The sequence below is a fragment of the Silene latifolia genome, chromosome 1 (genome assembly GCF_048544455.1).
Source record: "Silene latifolia isolate original U9 population chromosome 1, ASM4854445v1, whole genome shotgun sequence".
NCBI classification, from domain to species: Eukaryota; Viridiplantae; Streptophyta; class Magnoliopsida; order Caryophyllales; family Caryophyllaceae; genus Silene; species Silene latifolia.
This window is the reverse complement of record NC_133526.1, coordinates 189,137,712-189,151,705: the sequence shown is the minus strand read 5'-3', so window position 1 is coordinate 189,151,705 and position 13,994 is coordinate 189,137,712. Positions and strand designations below refer to the sequence as shown.

At 37.5% G+C, this 13,994-nt stretch overlaps 1 non-coding gene and 1 pseudogene across 1 annotated transcript; both read right to left on the bottom strand.

The window, feature by feature from the left end:
* LOC141589679 (sucrose transport protein SUC2-like) overlaps positions 1 to 13,994 on the bottom strand; it is a 35,969-nt pseudogene that overhangs the window by 16,095 nt on the left and 5,880 nt on the right.
* Positions 10,921 to 11,026, bottom strand: LOC141621062 (small nucleolar RNA R71). Its single transcript, XR_012532094.1, has one exon. It is a non-coding gene; the product is annotated as a small nucleolar RNA R71 (small nucleolar RNA).

Below are 13,994 nucleotides of genomic sequence, written 5' to 3'. Positions count from 1 at the left end.
CTTTGGACGACCTAGATTAGAAATTTCCCTAGTTGGCATGTTCTTTTCCACCATTCCATTTTCGAGGGTGAGGACGCGAATGCTCAAATTTTTCACTGTAGCTTGAACTTGCAGGACCATGGCATAAACGTCCTGGAGAGACACGGTGATGGTGGCTTGAACCGCTTCGTGACCTTGCTGATTGACGGAACTTGCCGGATTCCTACTCGACAGAAATGATGCGCATTACAACTCGATTCGACATGGGATCACGCATACTAAGGCAACCAACAAAGGAAGGGATAAGATGAAAAAATCTAGACTTGATTTGTGAATTCGTGAAATGTCGTGAGCGACTTCTCGTGTTCGAATTCACGGTGTTTGACCTTGACCTTTAGACTCGAGTGTTGACTTTGACAGAGTGACGTTTATGTGGTTGACGAGATTGATGACACGTGTTGATTCTAGACTCGAGGTTTTCTTATAGGTGTTAAGAAGACTGTTGTAGTTTAGACTCAAATATGAGGCCCATTGAGACTCGTGTGTTAAGCCTCGGAACGTGCGACTCGAGTGTTTAGATCCTAACTGAATTGGGGTAGGGGGTCCAAAATGACGGCGTGACACCTTAGGACTTGACTTGGATTTGAAAAGACCCAAAATGTAAAGGAAGACGAGTTTATAACTCGACAGAGTTCCGACTAGGACATAGTCAGTTTGAACTTTGACCTAACTTAGCCCAATTGAATTTACATATTTACATTTACATGGTTGGAAAATATTTTGATAAAACGTTTTTTTTTTTGCTTTTTTTTTCTATTTTTTTGTTTTTCGTTTTTTTTGGACTTTTTGTTTTTTTCGTTTTTTTTTTTGGAATTTTTTGTTTTTTTTTTTTTTGGAATTTTTTTGTTTTTTTTTTTATTTGGTTTTGAAATGGGTTTTAGGCCCGAAGTTTGACTCGACATATGGACAGAGTTTTGACTGGATTTTGCGCTAATGGAAAGCCCATTTCGAAAATTTTGATTAAGAAGAGGGTTTTGATTTTTGAAAAATCATCATGGTTTTGTTTAAAGATGGTGATCACGTAAGGTACAAACATTTATACAAGCATTATAACGGGATGCTGAGTGCATTTAAAAGGGTTTTGGTTTAAAGGGTGGGTTGCCATACCGAACAATCAAACCCGAAGTCTGTGGAGAGGCTCGTACCAAACAAGAGTAAGGCCGATTCCTAGTCCATTTCCTCAAGTAGTGAAGGTCCTTGATACAAACAAGAGTAAGCATCATGGTATGGATGACGTCAATCGCTATCCATCCTTAGGCCCAAATAAGAATTAGGACCGTTTAGACGGGACGATTGGTCGAATGGGTTGGGTTGGGCCTAGGAAGGCCGAATAAAACGATCTAGGAAGACCGAGTTATGAAAACCGACAATTGTCTTGTACAAATTATTCCCTAACCTTGTTCAAGTTTCACCCTAGCTACACGTAAGTGTAAATCCCAATGAGTCGCCAAACGTGGACGACGGGCCGCACGGGGCGCTTGGTGAGAGGGGCTCGAAAACAAGCGTTTGCATTTTGTATGGAGTCGCCACCAATTTTTATGGGAAATTGGAACCGTTCGAATACCTCGTGTCATGTCAAGACACAAAGTAGTGACATGAACACTAAGCAATCGTTACCCTTAGCATTCTATGTCTAGAATGACTCTCGTGGATGCCAATGAACACGGGTGCTCACGGAGATCCGGGTAAGGGGTGAGGGTACGTATTAGGAAGCTCTTTTGATCGAACACCTAATCCCGCCCGCCTCGATAGCGGCCTCTACTAATGATTAGGGAAGTTATTCGTACTTGATATATCGTCGGTTATATGCATGCAATGCAACATCCATTAGATTAATCCTAACATATGAATTTAGCTAAGTCGGTTAACAATTAATTAGGCAAACAATTAGGGTCGAAGTTGGATTTAATGTTGAATTACATGTGGAAGCATACAAATGACAAATGAAAGGAATACAATAAATTACAATAATGGAAATTACAATGATTACATTGAAATAGGTGATTTATGTCGAAAATACCTTTAAAACGGATAATTTGAGAAAAGGAATAAAAGAATAAAAGAACAAATTAACGAACAGGAATTAGCGATATTACGAATATTAGTTAGTTAATACGTAAACTAATTAATCTAGGTCAAGGCAGAAAAGGAGTTCAGGGACAGAAGTCGTCACGAACAGTAGCAAGAGACATGCGCCCTTTGGAAGAGGCGCAGCAGACGCTGCGTCTGTTCCAAGGGCGAATTCTGGCTGTGAAGCCAAAACTGCAATTGTTAACGTTAATTGGTGAATTTAATGGATTGATTTAATTATTTATTCGGATGAAAGTGATTTACAGATTATTTAACATATGATTGAGTCATAAAAACAATAAACATGGATGAAACGGAGACAAAGACAGATTAAACATGTGAAGGGTCGATGTTAATGAACGAACCAAACAAGCGAATAATTAACTAAACATGATGAATTGATGGCGAATTAACAATGAACATGATGAAAAATATATCAACAATGAATCCCAGAAACTCAACATGAACGAATTGAATCCCTAGAACTCGAATTGAATATTAGTGACGAAAACCCGCAAATATGAATTACTTGGGATTTAAGTCGGATTAGATGAATTAAACATGTGAATGAATGATGAGATATACATGCTAATTATTATGATTTTATGACGGAGAATTAACAGACGAACAAACAAAACAAATAAATTTGATACGAATTGCAGAGGACGGAGGAAGAAGAAAAGAAGCGAGAATCTGCGGCGGCCCTCACAAAGAGGCGCGGCGGCGTGTGCGCGCTCCTTGAAGAGGCGCAGCGATTCTTTGCTGTCTTTTCTAGACTGTCTGTCTACTGGAAATCCGCAAAACAGGTTTTAAAGACGGTTTTTAGAAATCGGTTTTAATGAGGTGCTTTCGACATAAACCTTACAATTGTTATACAATAATTAAATGCAATAAATAAAAGGAATTATACACCCTCAGACTTACATGTTGACGGAACGAGAAGAACTAAGAAAATCGATTAGTGATGCTCGACGCGAATGCAAGGAAAGAGTGCCCTCTTAAGAGGAAAACGATTGATTAATTAAATTGATTGAGTGTAGTTGGTCAAATTGGTCGGTCATGCAACGGAGAGGCTGGTACCCGGAAAGATCCGAGCTTACGTGGTCGGAAGTCCAAGCACGTAGGCGCCAATTAGTAAGAACGAAGTCTAGAATGCAAAGGGAGAAGAGAAGGGCGGACACTCGCGTGAGAAATATGAGGAACGAAGGCTCCTATTTATACTAATCACGTGAAGGAATAGGGTTTCGGAGACTCTTTGGAAGTGAATCTCGGAAAGATATAAAAAAGAGATACGTAAATCATGCAAAGAAGGGCACGGGAAGAGGCGCGGCAGCCATCTGCGTCTCTTGGAAGAGGCGCGACACTGCTGCGTCTGTTCCCGAGAGGTTTCCTCCCGCTAAGAAAGAATCTCCGCGTTTAAGTTATGGTAGGACGGATTTATTCGATTATCTTTTAAATATTACGGGATATTATTTGCCAAAAGATAAAATTTGATGAATATGGAATAGAAATATCCGGAACATTCCAAACATTCGACTCGGGATTTAACTATCGAGAAAATGGAGACGGTTTTTGACCCGGACTCCGAATGTACTCTAATTACTGCCAAAATGACCGTATCGGCACGTAGATGACAACTAAGAGGTTGACATTTATATTTGAGCAATCACTTGACGATAATCTTACGAACTGTCACTAATCGTTCCGCGAATCAAACATGCGGCCCAATCATCACTGGGTGGTTTGCGAGGGGTGCAGAAACGAGGTGTCTACAGAAGGGTCCTCTTGATAAATGCCATTATTGTAATGGTGTTGGACATTGGAAAAGAAATTGTTCCAAATACCTTGGTGATATTAAGGCTGGAAAGATTACTCCAGTAGGTAAATGACTATCCTTCTTTTATGTTTCTATTTCAACTATGGTATTGTGATACAAAGTTGTGATAATGTATCTCCCTTTTTATTGTAAATAGGGCCTCCACCAAGCAAAGACAAGGGAAAAGAAAAGCAAGCTTAAGATACCATCAAGAAGCTAGGAATAGCTTTCATGGAGCTCCGCTTTTTATTGTCTTATTTTCATTATGTTTTGAATTTTATAACCTTTTAAGTTTCCGTGTTCGACATGGAAAGGTATTTTGGATAATTGGTTGTATTTTGGATAATGGTGGCTTGGTTTGCAACCCAAGTCACCCGTTTTATCATTTTATCCTTGTTCTAAAAATTCGTGTTTAAATGCTTGCTCTTAGAAACATATGGTTATTCACTTAAAATGATCTAATAGACAACTATAATGATGGGATTCATTATACGTCCACATGCTTAAGGCTTGTGTATGATCATTTATAAATTGATATTGAGTCTATGAACTCTCTTAAAGGAATGTCAATCACCAAGTACACATACAATATCTAAAACTAATTAGTCAACCTATGAGGTAGTTCTCCTTATACTTCAAAATCATTATTTGTGTCTCATATACTATCTTTGAATCTCTAGTGTATTTATTCTAAAGATAGAGTGGGAGAAAAATGAGGACACAACACACACCAAGATAAGTTTGTGAACTTGTGTAAATGAGATCTACACAATGAAGAATGATTTGAATAAAGGTATGTCTATTCATATAGTATACCCAATAGATGAGATCTATGGTCTCGAATAGATCTACATGACAAAAGAGACCAAGTGAAGTAATCGAAAGAACATATTCTTAAGATAACTACGTGAGGACACCAAAAGAAAGTTTTTGGAAGAAGAATGACTAATGTAAAGTCTTAAAACAAGAGTTTTGACTAGTTTATGACGAATTTTGACCAATAGTTTCAACATTGATATTTACTTAAGAGACTAAATGAATCAAAGTTACATCCTAGAAAATAAACAAGATTTATGACTAGAGGTTGCAAGGATTGATATACCGATATCCTCAATAGCTAAGTTAGGCATTAACCATGCAAATGTCATTTCTTAACCTCATTATGAAAATGAAATGGTTAAACCTCCTTCCGAAAAGGGTATTTCGAAGGACGTGTTCTAGATATTATTTATATTTAAATAATGACATTGCTACACATCATTATGACATGTGTGAGCTAGAGATTAAAATCTCTTTCCATAAGGTTAAAAATGAGACCACTTCAAAATAGGTATTTTGAAGGGATATGATGGGAACATATATGGTTTTATCTTAAATAACTTGACAGAGCAATAAATTTCAATTCTTGAAATGTCTCAATTGAGTAGTCAATTGCAAATCCAGTGGGAGTTAGAAATTATCATGTGAAGACATGGAATTTAGTGGGAGTAATCATCTTATATAAGTTTATAACTCATCACTCATTGAAGAATGAAGAGCTAATACCTTCCTTCACAGAGGAAGATTTGAGTTTTCAATTCTGGATGAAAATGGACCATGATGAATCCAACTACATCATGAGATTTTGGATAAGTATTGAGAAATACACATCGAATCAACGAGAAACATAGGTTATTCATCTAAATGAAATGGAATTGCCATTAGTAGTCATGGTCGTTCCTTGAACCTAAATATAGTTGATGACATGATTAAAAGTTACTAATGTTTCCGCCATTAGAATAATCATGCACATGTCCAATTATGAATCATATGCATAAGAGCATAATGAATCATTGGTAAGCCATAGTAGAAACGTCATGAATTCTCGAGAAGAATTCGATGAGCGATTTCGGTGTTTGACAGAATACTCTGTTATGTGTCAAGAGGTTGCACATGTTATAGAAAATTCGAACACACGTAAAGATTTATGAAAATCCTAAACTTTTCAAGCCAAAAGGAGAAATAGGAAATTTGGAAAGATACTTAGTTGAATAAGAAGTTGCTCAAAACTAATCTTTCCTATATATGCTAGGACTTATGAGAAGTGCTAGGCTAATCATCTTGACAAATTATTGCAAGACTCTACAAAACATATACCTAGTGCATTGTGTGTGGATGGAGTACTTGATCAGTACAAGTTATATCATTCACCATAAATTCGTTCATTATGTGATAATCGATAAGGAAGTTCTTTCAAGATAAAGAACCGAAACTAAGGTCGGGAACCTTGATGTGTACTTGGTAAGGTTCATGCTATGAGTGATAACATGAATGTAAAGGATAATACGATTAAGAAGTTTGAACACATGGACACGAAACATGTTAAACTTCTATTGCAATCAACAAGTGTTTACACACTTACGATATGCATCACAAGGTTGTAATATGGTATTGACTACCCGAGTGTGATGTCGACATTTGTCGTTTGAGTTATTATTAACTCACCTTATACTTTGTTACATCCAACGGGTTGTAGAGACAATTGAACCCCGTTTAAGTGAACACGGATTAGCATTGTATTTGCCCATAGTTACTTACATGAGGTGACGTCTCGAAGTGACTAGAGTGTGATGCGATTGATGGCAAGTTCAAGTGCCATAGAGTCATGTGAGATGACTAGTCGATCACATAGGCATCTGTAGGGAACATTTTGTCGGGCCCTATGACCGCTTATAGAGCTCTGGCAAATTTATATAGCCTGGTCGTGGCGAGAGCTACTATAGTATTCTAATGAGTCGATTCTTTTGACTAAAGACTATTCACCTAAGATGGCATAGTTTCAGATTAACTTTGATTTGTGTTACTACGACCTTCGTAAATGGGGTCAAATGGGCATATTTTGGGTTATGATGGTTGTGGCTAGTTGAAGGGAATGAGTGCGATAGGAATTGTCCACCCATAGTCGGGTTATAATAATATCTCGGGGCCACTCGAGGAGTAATGAACTGGAAATGCGTGGCCACGCTCGGAAGGTATCCATGGTGGATAAATTCCTGTCAATCAGTTATTCTCCGGATCGAGGAAACCACTCTCGATATGATCACTTGCAAGTACGACCTGAAAGACACCTTGCATTGAGTGGGAGATAGTAATAGAACAAGAGAATTGGTGACGCACACTTGTCGAGGACAAGTGGGAGATTGTTGGAATATGTGTCCTCCGACAATAATGCGATCACGACTGTTGATCATGATGATCACATGTTTAAGTCTCATTATAAAGAATACAATTGGGAAGTAATATTTTCTTGTCACAATGGTCCACACATATCGGTAATGATTGGTGACTAGAGTTTGACATTACTTCGTGTGAGACGGTGGTGACGATTGATCCCCTTAGGTCATACCTAAAGGGTAACACTCTTAATTGATCATTTAATTGATCGTATAACGTTACGAGTCAATTAAAATATTTAAAATTGACGGACGATTTTGGAAGTAAATATTTACGTGTCTCATTGAAATTTGATTAAATGAGATACGGTCTGAGTAATTGAATTGTTTCATTACTCAGATGAAATTATTGTTTAAAGAAACAATTGAAATTGAATGAATTATTATAAATACAAATTATTGTGATTTATAATTGGTAAAATATTTTGGTACAAGTAATTGCGAATTACTAAGTCGGTTTTTGTATATGACGTATTTTTATTAATACGTTGATTTTTAGTATTTGATGTTTTTTGACAGATTTAGTGTTTTTTTATTTAATTTAAAGAAATTAATTTATTTATTTTTCTCTCCTTTATTACACTTTTTCACCAACCAATTTATTATAGATTTTACCTGGTTCATTCCGGATCCTTAACTCTATTTCGGTTTTAAAAATCGTTTTAATCTTTTCTCTCGATTTAAATTTTAAGTTTTTTATAAAAGAAAGACGGAATTCGATTTTAAAACCCCTAAGTTCACCTTGACTTTCCATTACATTTACGTTCTTCCTTTTTGTTTTTCATCTTCCCTTTTTTTATTCGCATTTTGAGGCGTGCGTTCACCCATGGACGGTTCGAAAGGATGATTCATGTCAGCCGACCCCAAATCATTTTGGGATTAAGGCTCTGATGTTGTTGCTGTTGTTGTTGATTTTTAATATGTTAAAAATACATAACAAATTTATGTAACATATGACATGTGACATAAGACAAATTGACATTTTGACAAAGATAATATGGAGTCCATATTATCTATGTATACCGAAATTAAGGGAGTATTAGGCAATATATTGTGTTGATTATCTTAGTGGTGAACATAATCATTTCTACCTAAGCCTAGCCATGCAACCCTAGTACCTCTTGTGAAGAGCACCTTGCTCATGCATTGGCCCTATTTACCTCCCCCCTTACCCGGTTTTGGCTATAGAAAAGACCAAGGGTTTTCTCTATAATTTGCCTAATACACTACTTGAAAGTTTAGTGCATTCCTTAATTCATTCATCATCTAAAAATAAGAACTTTTAGAAAGAGAAAAAAACTTCCTCTTCTCCTCTCTAAAACCGGTTTTTAGGAGACCAAAAATCAATTTATTTTGGGTCATTTTTTATGCTAAATTAATATTATTCTAGTATACATAATATTAATTTTATTAAGAAGTTTACCTTGGGTATTATACTTTGGGAGGGATCCTATACTTGGATCCTTGCTCATCCATTGAGGAAAGCACAAGAACAAGAGAGAAGGAGATCTCTCTTGTGCCCATATAAACCGAAATTCCAATGTAAGATAAAGATTTCTTCTTTAAATTGTTTATAGTTTGCATGCATAAGATCACCAATTAATTTATGATTAAATTAACATAAAACATATATGAATATATTGAGTATATAGATCTACTTTTCCTTCAATCGGTATCAAGAGCCATGGTTGTTTGCATGCAAATCGGTTAAAAGTTTTTCCGAGTTATAAGATTAACATATAAAACTTGTATAATTTGTGTTATTATGATATATCACGAAAATCATTATGCATGTTAAAGTTTCTGATCCTAAAATGTTTTTAGGATATTTTGGTTAATTTATGGATTTTATTGTTCATCTTTCATACTGTACACTGCAGAGCAGTCGATCGACCGCCTTCCTTGGTCGATCGACCAAGCCGCTACTCAGACGAGAATTAAAAGATCGAGATTAAGGAAGCCCATTGTATTTAGGTTTTGATAATAAGTGTTACGTATATTTTCTATATAACGTAACCTAGAACATTCAGTTTATTATCAAGTTTTTACTCAGTTCTTTACCAAGTTCTTTATTCAGTTTTCATCAGTTTTAGTTTATCATCAATTAGGGTTCAAGGATTATTTCGGTATTGAATACAATTCACTTTGACAATCGGCTTTGTTCTTTTCCTTCGCAATTCACACGGTATTCTACTGTTTTTATTCAGTTATTTTGCTTTCTTTCATAGATATAGAATTGCTAGATCAGTTTCCCCAAAGCCGAATTATCATCTTATGTTAATTGTTTTTTTCGCCGTTTTAATCATGAATTCTGTAGTTTATTTAGCCAATTTTATTGTTGCCTTTATTTTCAGTATGAGTAGCTAAATAGCTCGTGCTAGGATGTAGGGGAACTGTAGATTAGGCGGCCTAGAATAGTGGACTGAAATCGCGTGTCAGTCGATCGACCGCCATACCTGGTCGATCGACTGACCACGTGAGGTGTTACCTCCGTTTTAATTGATTTAAATTCTATATTTGACGAATCGAGTGCACGCGACTAGTTGAATGTTTAGGAATTGACTGACCCGATAAGATCGAGAGATAGGGACAATTACTAGATCACCAATTAAAATGACTAAACTATGTTGAGATCGAAAGATAGGTAAAGTTTAGATTTTTAGTCATTTTTCAGGACGAAAGTCAGTATTAGTGATATTAGGGACTTATAGCGAGATCGAAAGATGCTATCTGTTAAGAGTGGACCGAGAGGACCTCTTGTTTTCCCGCCTCATGTGTTTGATTTAGACCTACCTAGTATGCTGCCGCCGAAACTATAGTGAACCGATCATCTTAGCACCCTTTTAATTCTTGATTTCATCTACTGTTTAGTTTATATTTACTTTTATTGCCTTAGCTATAGATCACTCAAATCAATCAACCCCCACATTCTGTTACCTCAAGACTAGAAATAGACAATTATTAATTACATTCGCCTTCCTGTGGTTCGACCCTGCTACCACTGTCTATAGTTGTAGTTGGATTATAAATATTATTTTTGGTGCTTACAACGACAGGCATCAAATTTTGGCGCCGTTGCCGGGGAGGCAATTGTTCTAATTTTTAGTTGTTTTTATTTAGTCTTTCTTAGTTTAAGGAACATCCGTTCCTTAAATTTTTCTTATATTCTTTTTGTAGTTTCTTCATATGCGCAGGTCACAGGGTGGTGAACTACTACCATTCAATCCAGAGATTGAGAGAACCTTGCGCGCAAAGAGGAGATTGTTTCAAGACCAACAGTCAGAGGAAGAGCCCGATTCTCATTCTAGCTTTTACGAGAACGAGCTGTTCGAGGAGGATCCACCCTCATCTCCAGTTTCTACTTCATCAGCTGAGACCGTCACATCTCCAGATTTTCCAGTCATGGCTGAAGAAGCAAGTATAGCCAGTAACTCAGAGCCGACAGCTGAGAATCTCTATAAGGGATTCGCACTACCAGGGGAGGCAAGAAAAATCGAGCCAAAGCCTTCCTATATTAACTTGGTTGAGAGAAACCAATTCGGGGGAGCTGCAAATGAAGATGCAGCCAAGCACATGGAAATATTCATCGATTATTGCTGTTCAATGTCCCCACCAGCCGGTGTGACCCTAGACCAGGTGAAGGAGACCATGTTCATATTCTCCTTTCGTGATGCTGCAAGGGAGTGGTATAGAGACCTGGATCGAGCTGCTCATGGGATCACCGATTGGAATTCTTTGGCCTTGGCGTTCTACAAGAAATATTTTTCTGCCTCGAAGACGAATGCCATTAGAGCTCAGATCACGAGCTTTAAACAGGGGCCTGATGAGAACTTTCATGAAGCATGGGTCCGTTTTAAGAACTGGTGCGAACCATTCTGCACCATGGGTTCGAGAAGTGGAGTCTATGCAATCAGTTCTATAATGGGCTGTACGACGATCAGAGAGCTATCCTGGATGCTGTAGCTAGTGGCAGATTCCAGGAGAATATGGGAGAGACAAAGGGGTGGAAGATCATTGATGATTTGGCCACCCATAAGGCTGAATATGGGAATTCCAGAGGCAATCAGAGGAGGAGTGCTGAATCCTCTTCTGTAGCTGCATTAGAGGCTCTCACGGCGAGGTTTGACAAATATGAGTTGGGAGGAGCTTCAAAAGGAGGGATGTATCATGTGAATGTTGTTTCAGAAGGTCCTTTCGTCTGTAGAAGATGTGGAGCTGAGAGACATGTTTCAGAAAATTGTCCTAGTCCCTTCGAGTCTTGTGCTGCCTTTCAACATTACAGGCAGACCAACACTTATTATGAGCCGAATTTCCATCCGAACTTGAGGTGGAGTAGCCAGAATGTCCTAAATCTAACTCCACCTCCACAGCAGCAGCAGCAGCAGCAGCCTTATGTGCCCCCTCATAAGCAGCCATACCAAAAACCTCCCTATGTGCCGCAGCAACAGTCCCAAAATTCTGATCTTGCCGAGTTGAAGAACTTATTGCTGAAAGAGTCTCAAGCTAGAGAGGCCGGGATGAAGATGTTGGAAAGCCAAATTGCTCAATTGGCTAGCAAGAATACAACTCGAGCTCCGGGACATTTACCGACTCAAACTGATCAAAAGGAGACCCTTAATGCCATTACTTTGAGGAGTGGGACCGCCCTGGAGGGGCCTGCTATGGTTGAGGATGTCCCTGAAAAAGATGAGCCGGAACCAAGCAAGAACAAAGCTGTAACGAATAATAGCAAGAAAAAGGCGTCTACCAGGTATATCAGTCGATCGACTGATATACCCAGTCGATCGACCAGTCCGCGAGTTATAGGAGCTTCTGGTACTGTTGAAGCCAGTTGATCAACTGACCAACCTGGTCGATCGACAGGAACCGCTGCTGAGGGTGAGCAATTTCGTCCTCCAATGCCCAATAATTTGAGGGACCACTTGTTTCGGGGTACGACAGCTCCGAAAATATTGGGGCAAGACCCGAGTGCTGATGGGTCAGTCCCGGTTCCGAAATATGATCCGACAACGGTTAATGGGTCATTTTTGAGACGGTCTGAAGAGGGCTGTAACGCCCCGTAGTTTCGGACCGTTAATATATTTCGGAAGTAATTTATTAATCAGGTAAAATTTGATATTAAGGTATTTGAAGTAAAAATAATTCAAAGAAATATAATTTTATTATATTTTGAAGAAAAGTATTTATTTTGATAGTTTCGAAACGTTTAAAAATAGTTTAAACCGTGTAAAAATCTTTTAATTCGAAATAAGGGCATATCGGGGGGAAAATGACAATTCTTTTGAACATTGGGTAAACGAATTTGGAAATGGGTCATATGAGTATTCAATTTTCTTGTAATCTCGTGTTTAAGAACTTTGGTCTTGTCGGAATTTGCGTTTGACAAACGGTTTTAATTATTATCGAAACGAGCCAAACCGACTCGTAAAATCCCGACTTAAACCCGTCTCCCTCCTCTCTTTCTCCCCTTACCCGCGGCACCCCCTTCCCCTTTTTTTTTTTCTGGTTTTCTTTGTCCTTTATTCTAATCTATCCCAAAAGATAAACAAACCATTTTCATCTTAAAAATTCAAGCTAATTTGGCCATAACTTCCTCATTTCTTATCGGTTTTTCGCATAATTTATATTTCCGGAATCCTCTCGTCGAGATCTACAACCTGGTATATTTTAATTTCAGTTTTCTTGAAGTTGTTTTAAGACGAATTTTGGCAAATTTCGGTATTTATACTTATTTATTGTGTTTTTATTGTTTATTTAGGTGAAGAATTGGAAGACGAGTTTGGGGACTCGTATATTGTCGAAGATAGCGGATAGTTGCTTGTTAGGGTTTGGGTTTTAAGGTGCTAATTGCTCATTTTCTAGCTTAAGGTAACATATTTCGAGTTACTCGACGAAAAATCGTCACATGCTTTGATTTTTGTATGTTTTTGTGATTTTTAATTAAGTAGTTAATTTCACATGTTAAAATGATTGCATGCATGTTTAATTCATGTCCTTTGGATAGTTTAAGTTAATATGTTAGTATTGGGGACGATTAATTATGTTTCAGACGGTCTTATCTTTTGAACAAAAATGGAAAAATGGAGGTGTGAGGGTGGCGGCGAAGAGCCGAAGCGGCCGGCGAGGCCCACTGGCCCCCATGGTCAAGCTCGGGTCACCCGTTGCTTGTTTTGCGGTTTTCCATGCTTTGTTCGTCATTTTAGGTTCATTAATGATATAATTAGAATAAGTAACATATGGTTAAACTTAGGAAATGAATCATAATAGTAGTTAAAAATTATGTTAATGGTAAAAAATTTTGTTATATTGATAGTTATCACATGTTAGGATAGTTTACAAAATGAAATTGTAATTAATAGGCTCAAAATGAATTTTATAGCGATAATTGTAATGTTTTGATGATTGTGCCGAAAACTGAGCCTTAGTCCCTTTGATGATTCGATGTCGATTAATTGTGTGATTGGTCACCGCAATTTAACCCGCACTGTCGCGGGTCAGGGGTTGCGGGTAAAAATTCGGTTGGATGAAATTTTGAATGAATTAGATAATCGGCCTTTTTCTTGTTTTAGGCCATTTATTATATTTTTATTTCACATGTGTAGTTAGTTGATTTAAGTAGCTTCTTATATTGTAGAAACGGCCCTAGATTCCCCGAAACCTTTAATATGGTTAATATTGTTAGAATTGGAAATTGGTATTGAATACTTATTGAGGATACTGTTGGATTATCTGCTGAATAGACATTTATATAGCCTTTCACATGATAGAATGTTAGCATTTATGTTGGTAAATTGGACTCTTTGCCCTCTTATGGTTAAGTGGGTGTCTTACTTGTCTTGTGTGGTGTGGGCTAAAGT